The sequence below is a fragment of the Nerophis ophidion genome, linkage group LG07 (assembly GCF_033978795.1).
Source record: "Nerophis ophidion isolate RoL-2023_Sa linkage group LG07, RoL_Noph_v1.0, whole genome shotgun sequence".
Taxonomy (NCBI): Eukaryota; Metazoa; Chordata; class Actinopteri; order Syngnathiformes; family Syngnathidae; genus Nerophis; species Nerophis ophidion.
Window position 1 is genome coordinate 5,063,681 of NC_084617.1, and position 19,514 is coordinate 5,083,194.

At 44.3% G+C, this 19,514-nt stretch overlaps 1 protein-coding gene across 1 annotated transcript in view; it reads right to left on the minus strand.

Annotated features, from left to right (window-relative positions):
• The window catches only part of col5a3a (collagen, type V, alpha 3a), a 266,668-nt gene that overhangs the window by 191,615 nt on the left and 55,539 nt on the right, over positions 1 to 19,514 (minus strand). The window lies entirely within an intron of this gene.

Consider the following 19,514-nt stretch of genomic DNA (forward strand, 5'->3'; position numbering starts at 1 on the left):
TCTACCTTCATGTTCACGCACTCTAAGCCAGGGGTCACCAACACGGTCGCCCGCTGGCCTGTTCTAAAAATAGCTCAAATAGCAGCACTTACCAGTGAGCCGCCGCTAATTTTTAAATTGTATTTATTTACTAGCAAGCTGGTCTCGCTTTGCTGGACATTTTTAATTCTAAGAGAGACAAAACTCAAATAGAATTTGAAAATCCAAGAAAATATTTTAAAGACTTCACTTGTTTAAATAAATTCATTTTTTTTTTTTTACTTTGCTTCTTATAACTTTCAGAAAGACAATTTTAGAGAAAAAAAACAACCTTAAAAATGATTTTAGGATTTTTAAACACACTTTTAAATTCCTTCTTCTTATTTCCTGACAATTTAAATCAATGTTCAAGTATTTTTATTTTTTTAAATTGTAAAGAATAATAAATACATTTTAATTAAATCCTTCATTTTAGCTTCTGTTTTTTCGACTTAGAATATTTGTGAAATATTTCTTCAAACTTATTATGATTAAAATTCCAAAAAAATATTCCGGCAAATCTAGAAAATCTTTAGAATCAAATTTAAATCTTATTTCAAAGTCTTTTGAATTTCTTTTAAAATTTTTGTTCTGGAAAATCTAGAAAAAAAATATTATTTTTCTTTGTTAGAAATATAGCTTGGTCCAATTTGTTATATATTCTAACAAAATGCAGATTGGATTTTAACCTATTTAAAACATGTCATCAAAATTTTAAAATTAATCTTAATCAGGAAAAATGACTAATGATGTTCCATAAATTATTTTTTTATTTTTTTCAAAAAGATTCGAATTAGCTAGTTTTTCTCTTCTTTTTTTTTTTGGTTGAATTTTGAATTTTAAAGAGTCGAAATTGAAGATGAACTATGTTTTACAATTTGATTTTAATTTTTTTCGTGTTTTCTCCCCTTTTAAACTGTTCAATTAAGTGTTTTTTATCACCATTTATTCTCTACAAAAAACCTTCTGTAAAAGGAAAAAAAATGTACGACAGAATGACAGACAAAATACCCATTTTCTTTTTATATATATATATATATAGATGTATTTATTAAAGGTAAATTGAGCAAATTGGCTATTTCTGGCAATTTATTTAAGTGTGTATCAAACTGGTAGCCCTTCGCATTAATCAGTACCCAAGAAGTAGCTCTTGTTTTCAAAAAGGTTGGTGACCCCTGCTCTAAACGCCGTTAACACAGCTTGCTCGTCAAGATGACAACGAGATATTATTCATTCGCTTTCATAAAAAAATATTGTCAAATGCTTCCCGGTCCCGTTTCAGACAGAAATTACAGGGAGACAGAAAAAGGTGAGAAACAGGTAAACATTGGGAAAGGGGGGTTGGCGGTCGAGTAAAAAAAATATTCGGTCAAAGGCTGGACTCCATGATTGAGGCCAAGGGGGAAAAAAACCTCATAGCCATAGCACACATAAACAAGTTACATAGAATCAACAAAACTTGCAACAGAGGGGATGGGGTGGGAGGCTGCTGTATAAGCGCTACTCATCTTATTTGCTTTGATTAAAAAAATAAAACAAAATTTTAAAAAATCCTCTTCTGTCTTCCTTACCTTCTTACCTTACTGCATTTGTGTGTGAAGTTCATGCACTCATTTTTTTAAATAATTAAATAAACAAACTGTCTATGATCCCTTGTGTTTTGTGGGTGGGGGTTGAGTAAAAAAAAAATATTCAGTCTAAGGCTGGACTCGAAGGAGGGGTTCCGGATTGAGGCCAAGTGGAAAAAAACCTCACAACTATAGCGCACATAAACAAGTTTCATAGAATTAACCAAACTTGCAACAGAGGGGAGGGAGGGGGAGCTCCGATCCGGCTGCTGGTGCATGAGTGCTGCTCAGCTTATTTACTTTGATTAAAAAAATAAAATAAAATGAAAAAAATCCTCTTCTGCTACATTACAGGTAGACAGAAAAAGGTGAAAAACAGGTAAAAAAATTGGGGAGGGTTAATGGGGGCGGGGGAGTAAAAAAAAATTAATTCAAAAAGGGGTGGAGACCCAGGCCAAGGGAAAAAACCGTCACAACTACTGTATTGCACACATAAACAAGTTACATAGAATCAACAAAACTTGCAACAGAGGGGATGGAGTGGGAACTACGGATGCCGGCTGCTGCTGTGTAAGCGCTAATCAGTTTATTTGCTTTGATTAAAAAAATAAAATAAAATAAAATAAATACTTTTCTGTCTTCCTTACCTTCTTAACTTACTGTGTGAAGTTCATGCACTCATTTTATTAATAAATAAATAAACAAACTGTCTATGATCACCTCTGTTTTGACTGGAAGTCCAATGTAGATATACTGTATAATAATCCAGATTGGCAACCACTTTCATTCATTCAAGATCAGACTGACATTACAGGGAGACAGAAAAAGGTGAGAAACAGGTAAACATTGGGGAGGGGGGGTGGGGGTTGAGTAAAAAAAATATTCAGTCAAAGGCTGGACTCCATGGAGGGAGTCCGGATTGAGGTCAAGGAGAAGAAAACCTCATAGCCATAAAACACATAAACAAGTTTCATAGAAGCAACAAAACTTGCAACAGAGGTTAGGGAGTGGGAGCTACAGGGGCCAGCTGCTGCTGTATGAGTGCTGCTCTGCTTATTTACTTTGATTAAAAAAATAAAACAGAAAAATAAAAAAAATTATCTTCTGTCTTCCATACCTTCTTACCTTACTGTATTTGTGTGTGACGTTCATGCACTCATTTTTTTTTAAATAAATAAATAAACAAACTGTCTATGATCACCTCTGTTTTGTCTGGAAGTCCAGTTTAGAAAAGTAGTTAATATTTGATATACTGTATAAAAATCCATATTGGCAACCACTTTCATTCATTCAAGATCAGACAGACATTACAGGGAGACAGAAAAAGCTGAGAAACAGGTAAACATTGGGGAGGGGGGTGGGGGTTGAGTAAAAAAAAATATTCTGGACTCCTTGGAGGGGGTCCGGATTGAGGCCAAGGGAATAAAAACCTCACAGCTATAGCACACATAAACAAGTTACATAGAAGCAACAAAACTTGCAACAGAGGGGAGGGAGTGGAAGCTACGGAGGCCGGCTGCTGCTGTATAAGTGCTACTCATCTTATTTGCTTTGATTAAAAAAATTAATTAAATTTTAAAAAATCCTCTTCTTTCTTCCTTACCTTACTGTATTTGTGTGTGAAGTTCATGCACTCATTTTTTTTAAAATAAATAAACAAACTGTTTATGATCACCTCTGTTTTGTCTGGAAGTCCAAATTTATAGGAGTGCTTAATATTTGATAAACTGTATAATAATCAATCTTGGAATGTTGGGATGTCGCATGGCTGCAGTTGTGTGTCCCCGAGTATGCAAGAATCCAGGAGAGTTGCGTGGAGGTAAGATGAATTTAATACACCAAAGAAAATAACAAAAGCAAACATAAAGCAGTCGTGCAGATAGACGTTCTCAACATAATATTATCATCGAGCACTGAGGAGTGCTCGAGTGAAACATAAATAGACACTAGTGTGATTGACAGCAGGTGTGAACCGCTGCCAATCAACGAAAAGAGAAAAATAGTGCTCCGTGAATAAAAACAGGAAATACAACAAAATAAGAGCACTGAACCGGAAGTAAATACAAAAACACAAAAAACTAACAGAAATGAAGTGACACATCGTTACAGGACCTCCCCCTCAAGGAACAGATACCAGATGTTCCCTGGGAAAGAAAAAAAAATGGAAAAAAGTCCAAAATGTAAGGGAGGGTGGAGGGAGGATTTGGTGGAGGGTTGCCAAACCTCGTGTCCCCGCAGCCAGCGAGGGAAAGTCAGGTGGCGGCGCCGCGTAGAGCGCCGCTGGAACTGGCGAGGCGGGCGGCCAGGGAACGGCCAAATCACTGGCCGAAAAAGAGGAGAGTGCGCAGGGCACGGCCACATCCACGGCCGACGTAGAAGCGGGCGCGCTGAAGCAGGCCGGGAAGCAGAAGACGTAACCGGCGGCGTGGAAACCGCAGGCGTCATCAACGGCGTGGAAGTGGCAGATGTCATCGGCGGCGTGAAAGCGGCAGACGTCATCGGCGGCGTGAAAGCGGCAGACGTCATCGGCGGCGTGAAAGCGGCAGACGTCATCGGCGGCGTGAAAGCGGCAGACGTCATCGGCGGCGTGAAAGCGGCAGACGTCATCGGCGGCGTGAAAGCGGCAGACGTCATCGGCGGCGTGAAAGCGGCAGACGTCATCGGCGGCGTGAAAGCGGCAGACGTCATCGGCGGCGTGAAAGCGGCAGACGTCATCGGCGGCGTGAAAGCGGCAGACGTCATCGGCGGCGTGAAAGCGGCAGACGTCATCGGCGGCGTGAAAGCGGCAGACGTCATCGGCGGTGTTGAAGCGGCAGGCGTCATCGGCGGCGTGAAAGCGGCAGATGACGCCGGGCGAGGAGCAGCAAATGCTGGCCGAGGAATAGCGGATGCCGGCGGTGACGAAGCCCGGCGTGGTGCTGCTCTTGGCGGCGTTGGGGCTCGGCGTGGAGCCGGCGTTGGGGCTCGGCGTGGAGCCGGCGTTGGGGCTCGGCGTGGAGCCGGCGTTGGGGCTCGGCGTGGAGCCGGCGTTGGGGCTCGGCGTGGAGCCGGCGTTGGGGCTCGGCGTGGAGCCGGCGTTGGGGCTCGGCGTGGAGCCGGCGTAGGGGCTCGGCGTGGAGCCGGCGTAGGGGCTAGGCGTGGAGCCGGCGTAGGGGCTAGGCGTGGAGCCGGCGTAGGGGCTAGGCGTGGAGCCGGCGTTGGGGCTGTGCGAAAGCCCGCCAGGCACGTAGATGTCTCCGTGGAAGGAGACGCTTGCGAAGATGACAGCAGTGTGTGCCTGGCTGCACCGCAGTGTATTGTGGGCCCCCCTCCACTAGGCGGCTGCCAGAAACCGTCCACACTTGCGGGAAGACATGCCTGCTCGTCGGCGTCCCCCGGTGCGAAAACCAGGGACGGGCGGGAGGAGGCCAGGAAGAGGGACGAAGACACGTCCCGCGCCGAGTCCCAGCAGGAGGACAAAAGTGACCTCACTGTGGGCTCCACTGGAGCTCTCGGCGATCCAAAAAAGAGAGCGGGAGCTGGCAGAAAGAGCAGCCGGGGAGCAGCCGCTGGAAGCTGCGTAGGAGCAGGGAGAAGCAGCTCAGCAGACGACGGGAAGGATGGCGGCGGCGGACGTGCCGGTCGGAGAGCCGCAGTAGGCGACGGAGCCGCAGGAGCCGCGAGACGTGAAGGAGGAGGTGGGCGCGCCGGTCGGTGAGACGTAGCCGGCAGCGTTGCCGAGAGGAAGGATGGCGGCGGAGGACGCGCCGGTCGGTGAGCCGTAGCCGGTAGCGTTGCCGCGGGAGCCGCGAGGCATGCAGGAAGTGGCGGACGTGCTGGTCGGAGAGCCGTAGTCAGCCGTCGAGCCGAGAGGAAAGATGGCGGCGGGGGACGCGCCGGTCGGAGAGCCGAAGCCGGTGGCGTTGCCGCGGGGAGAGGGTCCGCGTCTGTAGGCTGGGACCGCACAAACCTGGCCTTCAAGTCCTCCAGGAATTGTGCGGTCCAGAACGTCGGCTGAGGATTGCCGACAGGGATTCTCGCGAGGACACTTTCTTCTGGCTCGATGATACTGTTGGGATGTCGCATGGCTGCAGTTGTGTGTCCCCGAGTATGCAAGAATCCAGGAGAGTTGCGTGGAGGTAAGATGAATTTAATACACCAAAGAAAATAACAAAAGCAAACATAAAGCAGTCGTGCAGATAGACGTTCTCAACATAATATTATCATCGAGCACTGAGGAGTGCTCGAGTGAAACATAAATAGACACTAGTGTGATTGACAGCAGGTGTGAACCGCTGCCAATCAACGAAAAGAGAAAAATAGTGCTCCGTGAATAAAAACAGGAAATACAACAAAATAAGAGCACTGAACCGGAAGTAAATACAAAAACACAAAAAACTAACAGAAATGAAGTGACACATCGTTACATGGAAACCACTTTCATTCATTCAAGATCAGACAGACATTACAGGGAGACAGAAAAAGCTGAGAAACAGGTAAACATTGGGGGGGGTTGAGTAAAAAAAATAATCTGGACACCTTGTAGGGGGTCCGAGTTGAGGCCAAGGGGGAAAAAAAACTCATAGCCATAGCATATATAAACAAGTTACATAGAAGCAACAAAACTTGCAATAGCGGGGAGGGAATAGGAGCTACGGAGGCCGCTACTCAGCTTATTTGCTTTGAATAAAAAAATAAAATAAAATAAAAAAAATCCTCTTCTGTCTTCCTTACCTTTGTGTATTTTTGTGTAAAGTTCATGCACTCGTTTGTTTTAAATTAATAAACAAACAAACTGTCTATGATCACCTCTGTTTTGTCTGGAAGTCCAGTTTAGAAAAGTAGTTAATATTTGATATACTGTATAATAATCCATATTGGCAACCACATTCATTCATTCATTCAGCAGATATGGAATTTATCTGTCCGTCCATATTTTGATTGGCGTGTGTGAATAACAAATTTAGAGAAAAAAACGTGTCTGGAGGCCGGTGTATCAAATTTTTCGGACCACTAATACAAAAGTTTGTACATTTTAAGGTGAAATTATTGCAACTTAGCCTATTTTTGTTTTTATTTTTAAAAATCTGCTCATAAAATGCATACAAGAATTGTGTAATTGTCAGGCTTGTCCCTGACAGTTTGGCCATGTTTTAGTTTTTCCTCTGCGTTTGTCTTTGTTTCCTTTCAGCGCTCTTATTTTGTCCGTTTCCTGTTTGTCTCCCCAGCTGTGGCTGATTGGCATCTGGCCACACCTGGTGTCAATCAGCCAGAGACTATCTAAAAAACTGCCTTCCCCTCCAGTCAGTGCTGGATTATTGTCACCACTACCTGTCAATGTCATTAATACTTATAGTTGTGAAGTGAATTGTGAATTATATTTATATAGCGCTTTTTCTCTAGTGACTTAAAGCGCTTTACATAGTGAAACCCAATATCTAAGTAACATTCAAACCAGTGTGGGTGGCACTGGGAGCAGGTGGGTAAAGTGTCTTGCCCGAGGACACAACAGCAGCGACTAGGTCGGCAGAAGCGGGAATTGAACCTGCAACCCTCAAGTTGCTGGCACGGCCACTCTACCAACCGAGCTATACCGCCCCACATCGTCTTTTTTTTTCTTTTTTTCTAGTCCTTCACTCTCACTTTCCTCATCCCCGAATCTTTCATCCTCGCTCAAATTAATGGGCAAATCGTCGCTTTCTCGGTCCGAATCGCCCTTGCTGCTGGTGGCCATGATTGTGTCCACTTCTGTTCACTCTGTTCATGCCATAGTTCCTTCGTGTCACAGTAAGTGTTTTTGTTTCTTGTCCACAGTTAGCCTTTGTGCTGGTTTTTGTTCATAGCCAAGTTTGTTCTCCGCCTTGTGCGCGCCTTTTGTTTGTTCCTGTTTTAGTGTTAAATTAAATCATGTTTACCTGCACGATGCCTGCCGCCTTCTCTGCATCTTGGGGTTGGTCACAAACTCAACCGGATAGTAATAATAGTATTCACTGTTAGAAGCGGCCCTCTGGGGCCAAACAAAACTGCCATGTGGCCCTTGGTGAAAAGGACTCTGACACCCGTTACAATAATAGTTACAGTAATAGTTACAGTAAGTGAGACAATGTACAACAGTCCACTATGTGTTGAAAAGGTCAAATCCTCGTACATTATGGGATTTTTTTTTTTAAATATTGACGGCATATTGCGCAAAAGGGTGAAATGATTGTATAAATACAATAACTCCGACGGGACGGCCAGCTTTAGAATAGAAATATTTCACTGCGAACATGACAGCCTGTCAGGCCTCGTGTGAATAATATCCTGTTGCCTAAAGGAAAACATGTTCCTTCTACACGAGACATGTTTAAGGTTAAAACAAGGGGGGCGGGGGGGGAGAAATACTTTAGGGACTAGCATGAATTTCGACCATGGGAGTGAAAAAAAAGGAACGTGCTTTCACACCCGAGTGCAATGTTGAAAGAGTCGTATTGGACCACAAATACGAAAAGCCGCAAAACATGTTAAGTCTTATATAAGTGTTATAATGAAGGCAACACATGATGTAAGTGTCTATATTAGCCTACTATCACAATTACATTAAAAGTCTTATATAAGAGTTATAACGAAGGCAACACATTATGTAAGTGTCTACATTAGCTATATTAGCCTACTATCAAAATGACTTTAAAAGTGTTATATAAGTGATACAATGAGGACACCACATGATGTAAGTGTCTATATTAGCCTACTATCAACATGACTTTAAAAGTCTTATATAAGTGTTATGATGAAGGCAACACATGATGTAAGTGTCTATATTAGCCTACTATCAAAATGACTTTAAACAACTTATATAAGTTTATGAATGAAGGCAACACATGATGTAAGTGTCTATATTAGCCTACTATCAAAATGACTTTAAAAGTCTTATATAAGTGTTATGATGAAGGCAACACATGATGTAAGTGTCTATATTAGCCTACTATCAAAATGACTTTAAAAGTCTTATATAAGTGTTATGATGAAGGCAACACATGATGTAAGTGTCTATATTAGCCTACTATCAAAATGACTTTAAACAACTTATATAAGTTTATGAATGAAGGCAACACATGATGTAAGTGTCTATATTAGCCTACTATCAACATGACTTTATAAGTCTTATATAAGTGTTATAATGAAGACAACACATGATGTAAGTGTCTATATTAGTCTACTATCAAAATTATTTAAAAAAATTTAAAAAATCGGGCCTTAATTCGCGCAGGTCCGCCCTGAAGACTGAGCAGAATGGTTTGCAAACGACATCCAAAGGTCAGCAGAGAACATGGGAAGAAGCTGAAACTTTACAGTATGTGATAAATAACACGTGTATTTGTGTTTTGTTTTTTTACTCCATTTGACTTGACAAACATACCACAGTCGGAGGGGAAATGGACATCCCCCAGGCCAGCCCCGGTGAGTCACACATGGACATAATGTGCACTCTTGTCTTTTCCATCACACACACACAAAAACAAAATAGCATGTCACGGAAAACATCCCGGCGTGAGTCACACCACCTACACACCCAGCACACCACCTACACACCCAGCACACCACTTACACACCCAGCACACCACTTACACACACAGCACACCACCTACACACACAGCACACCACCTACACACCCAGCACACCACTTACACACACAGCACACCACCTCCACACCCAGCACACCACCTACACACACAGCACACCACCTACACACACAGCATACCACCTACACACCCAGTACACCACCTACACACACAGCACACCACCTACACACCCAGCACACCACCTACACACCCAGCACACCACCTACACACCCAGCACACCACCTACACACCCAGCACACCACCTACACACACAGCATACCACCTACACACACAGCACACCACTTACACACCCAGCACACCACCTACACACCCAGCACACCACTTACACACCCAGCACACCACCTACACACCCAGCACACCACTTACAAACCCAGCACACCACCTACACACCCAGCAAACCACCTACACACCCAGCACACCACCTACACACCCAGCACACCACCTACACACTCAGCACACCACTTACACACCCAGCACACCACCTACACACCCAGCACACCACTTACACACCCAGCACACCACCTACACACGCAGCACACCACCTACACACATAGCACACCACCTACACACCCAGCACACCACCTCCACACCCAGCACACCACCTACACACACAGCACACCACCTACACACCCAGCACACCACCTACACACCCAGCACACCACCTACACACCCAGCACACCACTTACACACCCAGCACACCACCTACACACCCAGCACACCACCTACACACACAGCACACCACCTTCACACCCAGCACACCACTTACACACACAGCACACCACCTACACACACAGCACACCACCTACACACCCAGGACACCACCTACATAGGCAGCACACCACCTACACACCCAGCACACCACCTACACACACAGCACACCACCTACACACACAGCACACCACCTACACACCCAGCACACCACCTACACACCCAGCACACCACCTACACACCCAGCACACCACCTACACACACAGCACACCACCTACACACACAGCACACCACCTACACACACAGCACACCACCTACACACCCAGCACACCACCTACACACCCAGCACACCACCTACACACCCAGCACACCACCTACACACACAGCACACCACCTACACACCCAGCACACCACCTACACACCCAGCACACCACTTACACACCCAGCACACCACCTATACACCCAGCACACCACCTACACACAGCACACCACCTACACACCCAGCACACCACCTACACACACAGCACACCACCTACACACCCAGCACACCACCTACACACACAGCACACCACCTACACACCCAGCACACCACCTACACACACAGCACACCACCTACACACCCAGCACACCACCTACACACACATCACATCACTTCCACACCCAGCACACCACCTATACACCCAGCACACCACCTACACACACAGCACACCACCTACACACACAGCAAACCACCTACACACACAGCACACCACCTACACACCCAGCACACCACCTACACACCCAGCACACCACCTACACACCCAGCACACCACCTACACACACAGCACACCACCTACACACCCAGCACACCACTTACACACACAGCACACCACCTACACACCCAGCACACCACCTACACACCCAGCACACCACCTGCACACCCAGCACACCACCTACACACCCAGCACACCACCTACACACATAGCACACCACCTCCACACCCAGCACACCACCTACACACACAGCATACCACCTACACACCCAGTACACCACCTACACACCCAGCACACCACCTACACACCCAGCACACCACTTACACACACAGCACACCACCTACACACCCAGCACACCACTTACACACACAGCACACCACCTACACACCCAGCACACCACCTACACACCCAGCACACCACCTACACACCCAGCACACCACTTACACACACAGCACACCACTTACACACCCAGCACACCACCAACACACACAGCACACTACCTACACACACAGCACACCACTTACACACCCAGCACACCACCTACACAACCAGCACACCACCTACACACCCCAGCACACCACCTACACACACAGCACACCACCTACACACACAGCACACCACCTACACACCCAGCACACCACCTACACACACAGCACACCACCTACACACCCAGCACACCACCTACACACACAGCACATCACCTACACACCCAGCACACCACCTACACACACAGCACACCACCTACACACCCAGCACACCACCTACACACACAGCACACCACCTACACACACAGCACACCACCTACACACCCAGCACACCACCTACACACACAGCACACCACCTACACACCCAGCACACCACCTACACACCCAGCACACCACCTACACACACAGCACACCACTTACACACACAGCACACACCTACACACCCAGCACACCACCTACACACACAGCACACCACCAACACACCCCGCACACCACCTACACACCCAGCACACCACCTACACACCCAGCACACCACCTACACACCCCGCACACCACCTACACACCCCGCACACCACCTACACACCCAGCACACCACCTACACACACAGCACACCACCTACACACACAGCACACCACCTACACACCCAGCACACCACCTACACACCCAGCACACCACCTACACACCCAGCACACCACCTACACACGCAGCACACCACCTACACACATAGCACACCACCTACACACCCAGCACACCACCTCCACACCCAGCACACCACCTACACACACAGCACACCACCTACACACACAGCACACCACCTACACACCTAGCACACCACCTACACACCCAGCACACCACCTACACACCCAGCACACCACTTACACACCCAGCACACCACCTACACACACAGCACACCACCTACACACACAGCACACCACCTACACACCCAGCACACCACCTACACACCCCGCACACCACCTACACACCCAGCACACCACCTACACACACAGCACACCACCTACACACACAGCACACCACCTACACACCCAGCACACCACCTACACACCCAGCACACCACTTACACACCCAGCACACCACCTACACACCCACCACACCACCTACACACACAGCACACCACCTACACACACAGCACACCACCTACACACCCAGCACACCACCTACACACCCAGCACACCACCTACACACCCAGCACACCACTTACACACACAGCACGCCACCTACACACCCAGCACACCACCTAGACACCCAGCACACCACTTACACACCCAGCACACCACCTACACACCCAGCACACCACCTACACACCCAGCACACCACCTACACACACAGCACACCACCTACACACCCAGCACACCACCTACACACCCAGCACACCACCTGCACACCCAGCACACCACCTACACACCCAGCACACCACCTACACACATAGCACACCACCTACACACCCAGCACACCACCTCCACACCCAGCACACCACCTACACACACAGCACACCACCTGCACACCCAGCACACCACCTACACACCCAGCATACCACCTACACACACAGCACACCACCTGCACACCCAGCACACCACCTACACACCCAGCACACCACCTACACACACAGCACACCACCTACACACCCAGCACACCACCTACACACCCAGCACACCACCTACACACCCAGCACACCACCTACACACACAGCACACCACCGTCCGGCCTGAGAAACTACCAGTGGGCCTCGGACAATGCTGCTCTGTAAAGTTGGAGCTGCCACGGGGGAACAGGGCGAGGACTTCAGCCAAAAGGGATTCTGGGCGAGGGGATTTTCTCATAGTATTTTGGACCGCACCCTTGAAACAAAGCAAAAAATGGAGCACAGGAGAAGGGTAAAAGTTACATTTACAATCTGTGTCAAATAGGACGATATCAAGAACGGTGCAGAAAACGATAACAAAAAGATGCAATGAATGGAATAATCCAGGGGTGTCCAAAGTGTGGCCCGCAGGTAATAATTTAAAGGGGACCATTATCACATTTTCAGAAGGGTTAAAACCAATAAAAATCATTTCCCAGTAGCTTGTTGTATTTTTTGAAGTTTTTTTCATCGAGTGAGTCACGATACATGTGTTGCCTTTTATTATAAGACTTATACAAGGCTTTTAAAGTCATTTTGATAGTAGGCTAATATAGACACTGTGTTGCCTCCAATAATATACTTAAAAAAGACTTTTAAAATGATTTTGATAGTAGGCTAATATAGCTAATATAGACACTTACATCATGTGTTTCCTTCATGGAACTTTTATTTAAGACTTTTAATGTTATTTTGATAGTAGGCTAATATAGACACTTACATCATGTGTTGCCTTCATTATAACAATTATCTAAACCTTTTAAAGTCATTTTGATAGTAGGCTAATATAGACACTTATATCATGTGTTGCCTTCAGTATAACAATTATCTAAGACTTTTAAAGTAATTTTGATAGTAGGCTAGTATAGACACTTACATCATGTGTTGCCTCCAATAATATACTTAAAAATACTTTTAAAATGATTTTGATAGTAGGCTAATATAGCTAATATAGACACTTACACCATGTGTTTCCTTCATGGAACACTTATTTAAGACTTTTAAAGTCATTTTGATTGTAGGCTAATATAGACACTTACATCATGTGTTGCCTTCATTATAACACTGATATAAGACTTTTAAAGTCATGTTGATAGTAGGCTAATATAGACACTTACATCATGTGTTGTCTTCATTATAACACTTATATAAGACTTTTCAAGTCATTTTGATAGTAGGCTAATATAACTAATATAGACACTTACATCATGTGTTGCTTTCATTATAACAATTATCTAAACCTTTTAAAGTAATTTTGATAGTAGGCTAATATAGACACTTACATCATGTGTTGCCTTCATTATAACACTTATATAAGACTTTTCAAGTCATTTTGATAGTAGGCTAATATAACTAATATAGACACTTACATTATGTGTTGCTTTCATTATAACAATTATCTAAACCTTTTAAAGTAATTTTGATAGTAGGCTAATATAGACACTTACATCATGTGTTGCCTTCATTATAACACTTATATAAGACTTTTCAAGTCATTTTGATAGTAGGCTAATATAACTAATATAGACACTTACATCATGTGCTTCCTTCATGGAACACTTATTTAAGACTTTTAAAGTCATTTTGATAGTAGGCTAATATAGACACTTACATCATGTGTTGCCTTCCTTATAACAATTATCTAAGACTTTTAAAGTCATTTTGATAGTAGGCTAAAATAGACACTTGCATCATGTGTTGCCTCCAATAATATACTTAAAAAAGACTTTTAAAATGATTTTGATAGTAGGCTAATATAGCTAATATAGACACTTACATCATGTGTTTCCTTCATGGAACACTTATTTAAGACTTTTAAAGTCTTTTTGATAGTAGGCTAATATAGACACTTACATCATGTGTTGCCTTCATTATAACAATTATCTAAGACTTTTAAAGTCATTTTGATAGTAGGCTAATATAGACACTTACATCATGTGTTGCCTTCATTATAACAATTATCTAAGACTTTTAAAGTAATTTTGATAGTAGGCTAATATAGACACTTACATCATGTGTTGCCTTCATTATAACAATTATCTAAACCTTTTAAAGTCATTTTGATAGTAGGCTAATGTAGACACTTACATCATGTGTTGCCTTCATTATAACAATTATCTATGACTTTTAAAGTCATTTTGATAGTAGGCTAATATAGACACTTACATCATGTGTTGCCTTCATTATAACAATTATCTAAGACTTTTAAAGTAATTTTGATAGTAGGCTAATATAGACACTTACATCATGTGTTGCCTTCATTATAACAATTATCTAAACCTTTTAAAGTCATTTTGATAGTAGGCTAATATAGACACTTACATCATGTGTTGCCTTCATTATAACAATTATCTAAACCTTTTAAAGTCATTTTGATAGTAGGCTAATGTAGACACTTACATCATGTGTTGCCTTCATTATAACAATTATCTATGACTTTTAAAGTCATTTTGATAGTAGGCTAATATAGACACTTACATCATGTGTTGCTTTCATTATAACAATTATCTAAACCTTTTAAAGTAATTTTGATAGTAGGCTAATATAGACACTTACATCATTAGAACAATTATCTAAGACTTTTAAAGTAATTTTGATAGTAGACTAATATAGACACTTGCATCATGTGTTGCCTTCATTAATAAACTTATATAAGTTGTTTAACGTCATTTTGATAGTAGGCTAATATAGACACTTACATCATGTGTTGCCTTCATGGAACACTTATTTAAGAATTTTAAAGTCATTTTGATAGTAGGCTAATATAGACACTTACATCATGTGTTGTCTTCATTATAACACTTATCTAAGACTTTTAACGTCATTTTGATAGTAGACTAATATAGACACTTACATCATGTGTTGCCTTCATTATAACAATTATCTAAACCTTTTAAAGTCATTTTGATAGTAGGCTAATATAGCTAATATAGACACTTACATCACGTGTTTCCTTCACGGAACCCATATTTAAGACTTTTAAAGTCATTTTGATAGTAGGCTAATATAGACACTTACATCATGTGTTGCCTTCATGGAACAATTATCTAAGAATTTTAAAGTCATTTTGATAGTAGGCTAATATAGAAAACTTACATCATGTGTTGCCTTCATAAATAAACGCATATAAGTTGTTTAAAGTCATTTTGATAGTAGGCTAACATAGCTAATATATACACTACTTCATTATAACACGTTTATACGGCTTTTCATTTTTTGCGGCCACAGACAGATTTGTTTTTTTTTTTGTATATTTGGTCCAACGTGGCTTTTCCAATGCTGCACTAACACAACAAACAACTAATCCCAGCTGAGCATAATATCAGCGAAAAGCAATCTGCACCTCCTGCTCCTCTCACATTTCCACTCAGACAATCCCGAATAGAAATCACAACAAAGCTAATTCCAACACCACACCATACGACAACACCAGTGGGCCCCGCTGCACTGCAGGATTGGGGGAATGATAATCAGGGCTGGTATCGGGTCTGCTTTGAATTATCGCAGGCGGTAATTGAGCATGTCGAAACGGGAGAGAGGAGCTGGGAAAGACTTGGAAAAAAAATAGTCTCGGCGGAGACGGCTCTCGCAGTCCTGAATGTCAAATGTGAGCGCGGTGATGAAAGCGATGCCTCAAGCTCGTATCGCCACTTCCTGTCTGCTTAAAGGCCGACTGAAGTGAGATGTTCTCATTTAAACGGGGATAGCAGGTCCATTCTATGTGTCATACTTCATCATTTCGTGATATTGCCATATTTTTGCTGAAAGGATTTAGTAGAGAACATCGATGATAAAGTTCGCAACTTTTGGTCGCTAATAAAAAAGCCTTGCCTGTACCGGAAGTAGCAGACGATGTGTGTGTGACATCACGGGTTGTGGAGCTCCTCACATCTGAACATTGTATACAATCATGGCCACCAGCAGCAAGAGCGATTCGGACCGAGAAAGCGACGATTTCCCCATTAATTTGAGCGAGGATGAAAGATTCGTGGATGAGGAAAGTGAGAGTGAAGGACTAGAAAAAAGACAAAAAAAAGACGATAGCTCGGTTGGTAGAGTGGCCGTGCCAGCGACTTGAGGGTTGCAGGTTCGATTCCCGCTTCCGCCATCCTAATCACTGCCGTTGTGTCCTTGGGCAAGACACTTTACCCACCTGCTCCCAGTGCCACCCACACTGGTTTAAATGTAACTTAGATATTGGGTTTCACTATGTGAAGCGCTTTGAGTCACTAGAGAAAAGCGCTATATAAATATAAGAAAGAAATAAAAAGAAAGACGAGGGCCGTGGGAGCGATTCAGATGTTATTAGACACATTTACTAGGATGATCCTGGAAAATCCCTTATCTGCTTATTGTGTTGCTAGTGTTTTAGTGAGATTATATAATCGTACCTGAAAGTCGGAGGGGTGTGGCCACGGGTGTGGTGACCGCCAGTGTCTCCGAGGGAAGCCACGTTTCTCGACGAGGCAAGGCAGCCGGGCTGAGATTTTTTTTTTTGGTTTTCCCTCCTCCACGGTGTAAGCTTTCGACGGTCGAGGCAAGCAGCAGAAGGAACGACGCAAGCTCTCCGCTCATGTCTATGGTAAGAGCCGACTTAATACCACCATTTTCTCACCGTAACCTGCCGGTTGACATGTGGTAGGGAACCATGTTCCATAGTAAAGCTTCACCGTCATCTTCCGGGAACGTAAACAATGAAACATCGGCTGTGTTTGTGTTGCTAAAGCCGGCCGCAATACACCGCTTCCCACCTACATCTTTCTTCTTTGACGTCTCCATTATTCATTGAACAATTTGCAAAAGATTCAGCAACACAGATGTCCAGAATACTGGGTAATTATGCGATTAAAGCAGACGACTTATAGCTGGGATCGGTGCTGGATCAAAATGTCCGCTACAATCCGTGACGTCACGCTAGTAGTGGGTTTCAGTAGGCCTTTAATGATGGATTCACATTGATTACACAGACATCCTGTCACTTTGGATCTGGACTTCTCCCCATCAAACGGGCGTGATGCAGAAGGAACGATGCAAGCTCTCCGCTCATGTCTACGGTAAGAGCCGACTTAATACCACCATTTTCTCACCGTAACCTGCCGGTTGACATGTGGTAGGGAACCATGTTCGCTCGACCGCTCTGTTCCATAGTAAAGCTTCACCGTCATCTTCCGGGAACGTAAACAATGAAACACCGGCTGTGTTTGTGTTGCTAAAGGCGGCCGCAATACACCGCTTCCCACCTACATCTTTCTTCTTTGACGTCTCCATTATTCATTGAACAATTTGCAAAAGATTCAGCAACACAGATGTCCAGAATACTGTTGAATTACGCGATTGAAGCAGACGACTTATAGTGAATAGAAGTGAATTATATTTATATAGCGCTTTTCTCTAGTGACTCAAAGCGCTTTACATAGTGAAACCCAATATTTAAGTTACATTTAAACCAGTGTGGGTGGCACTGGGAGCAGGTGGGTAAAGTGTCTTGCCCAAGGACACAACGGCAGTGCCTAGGATGGCGGAAGCGGGAATCGAACCTGCAACCCTCAAGTTGCTGGCACGGCCGCTCTACCAACCGAGCTATACCGCCAAACAATGAAACATCGGCTGTGTTAGTGTTGCTAAAGGCAGCAGCAATACACCGCCTCCCACCTACATCTTTCTTCTTTGACGTCTCCATTATTCATTGAACAATTTGCAAAAGATTCAGCAACACAGATGTCCAGAATACTGTGTAATTATGCGATTAAAGCAGACGACTTATAGCTGGGATCGGTGCTGGATCAAAATGTCCGCTACAATCCGTGACGTCACGCTAGTAGTGGGTTTCAGTAGGCCTTTGATGATGGATTCACTTTGATTACACAGACATCCTGTCATTTTGGATCTGGACTTCTCCCCATCAAACCGGCGTGATGCAGAAGGAACGATGCAAGCCCTCCGCTCATGTCTACGGTAAGAGCCGACTTAATACCACCGTTTTCTCACCGTAACCTGCCGGTTGACATGTGGTAGGGAACCATGTTCGCTTGACCGCTCTGTTCCATAGTAAAGCTTCACCGTCATCTTTCGGGAATGTAAACAATGAAACACCGGCTGTGTTAGTGTTGCTAAAGGCAGCTGCAATACACCGCTTCCCACCTACATCTTTCTTCTTTGACGTCTCCATTATTCATTGAACAATTTGCAAAAGATTCAGCAACACAGATGTCCAGAATACTGTGGAATTACGCGATTGAAGCAGACGACTTATAGTGAATTGAAGTGAATTATATTTATATAGCGCTTTTCTCTAGTGACTCAAAGCGCTTTACATAGTGAAACCCAATATTTAAGTTACATTTAAACCAGTGTGGGTGGCACTGGGAGAAGGTGGGTAAAGTGTCTTGCCCAAGGACACAACGGCAGTGACTAGGATGGCGGAAGCGGGAATCGAACCTGCAACCCTCAAGTTGCTGGCACGGCCGCTCTACCAACCGAGCTATACCGCCAAACAATGAAACATCGGCTGTGTTAGTGTTGCTAAAGGCAGCAGCAATACACCGCCTCCCACCTACATCTTTCTTCTTTGACGTCTCCATTATTCATTGAACAATTTGCAAAAGATTCAGCAACACAGATGTCCAGAATACTGTGTAATTATGCGATTAAAGCAGACGACTTATAGCTGGGATCGGTGCTGGATCAAAATGTCCGCTACAATCCGTGACGTCACGCTAGTAGTGGGTTTCAGTAGGCCTTTG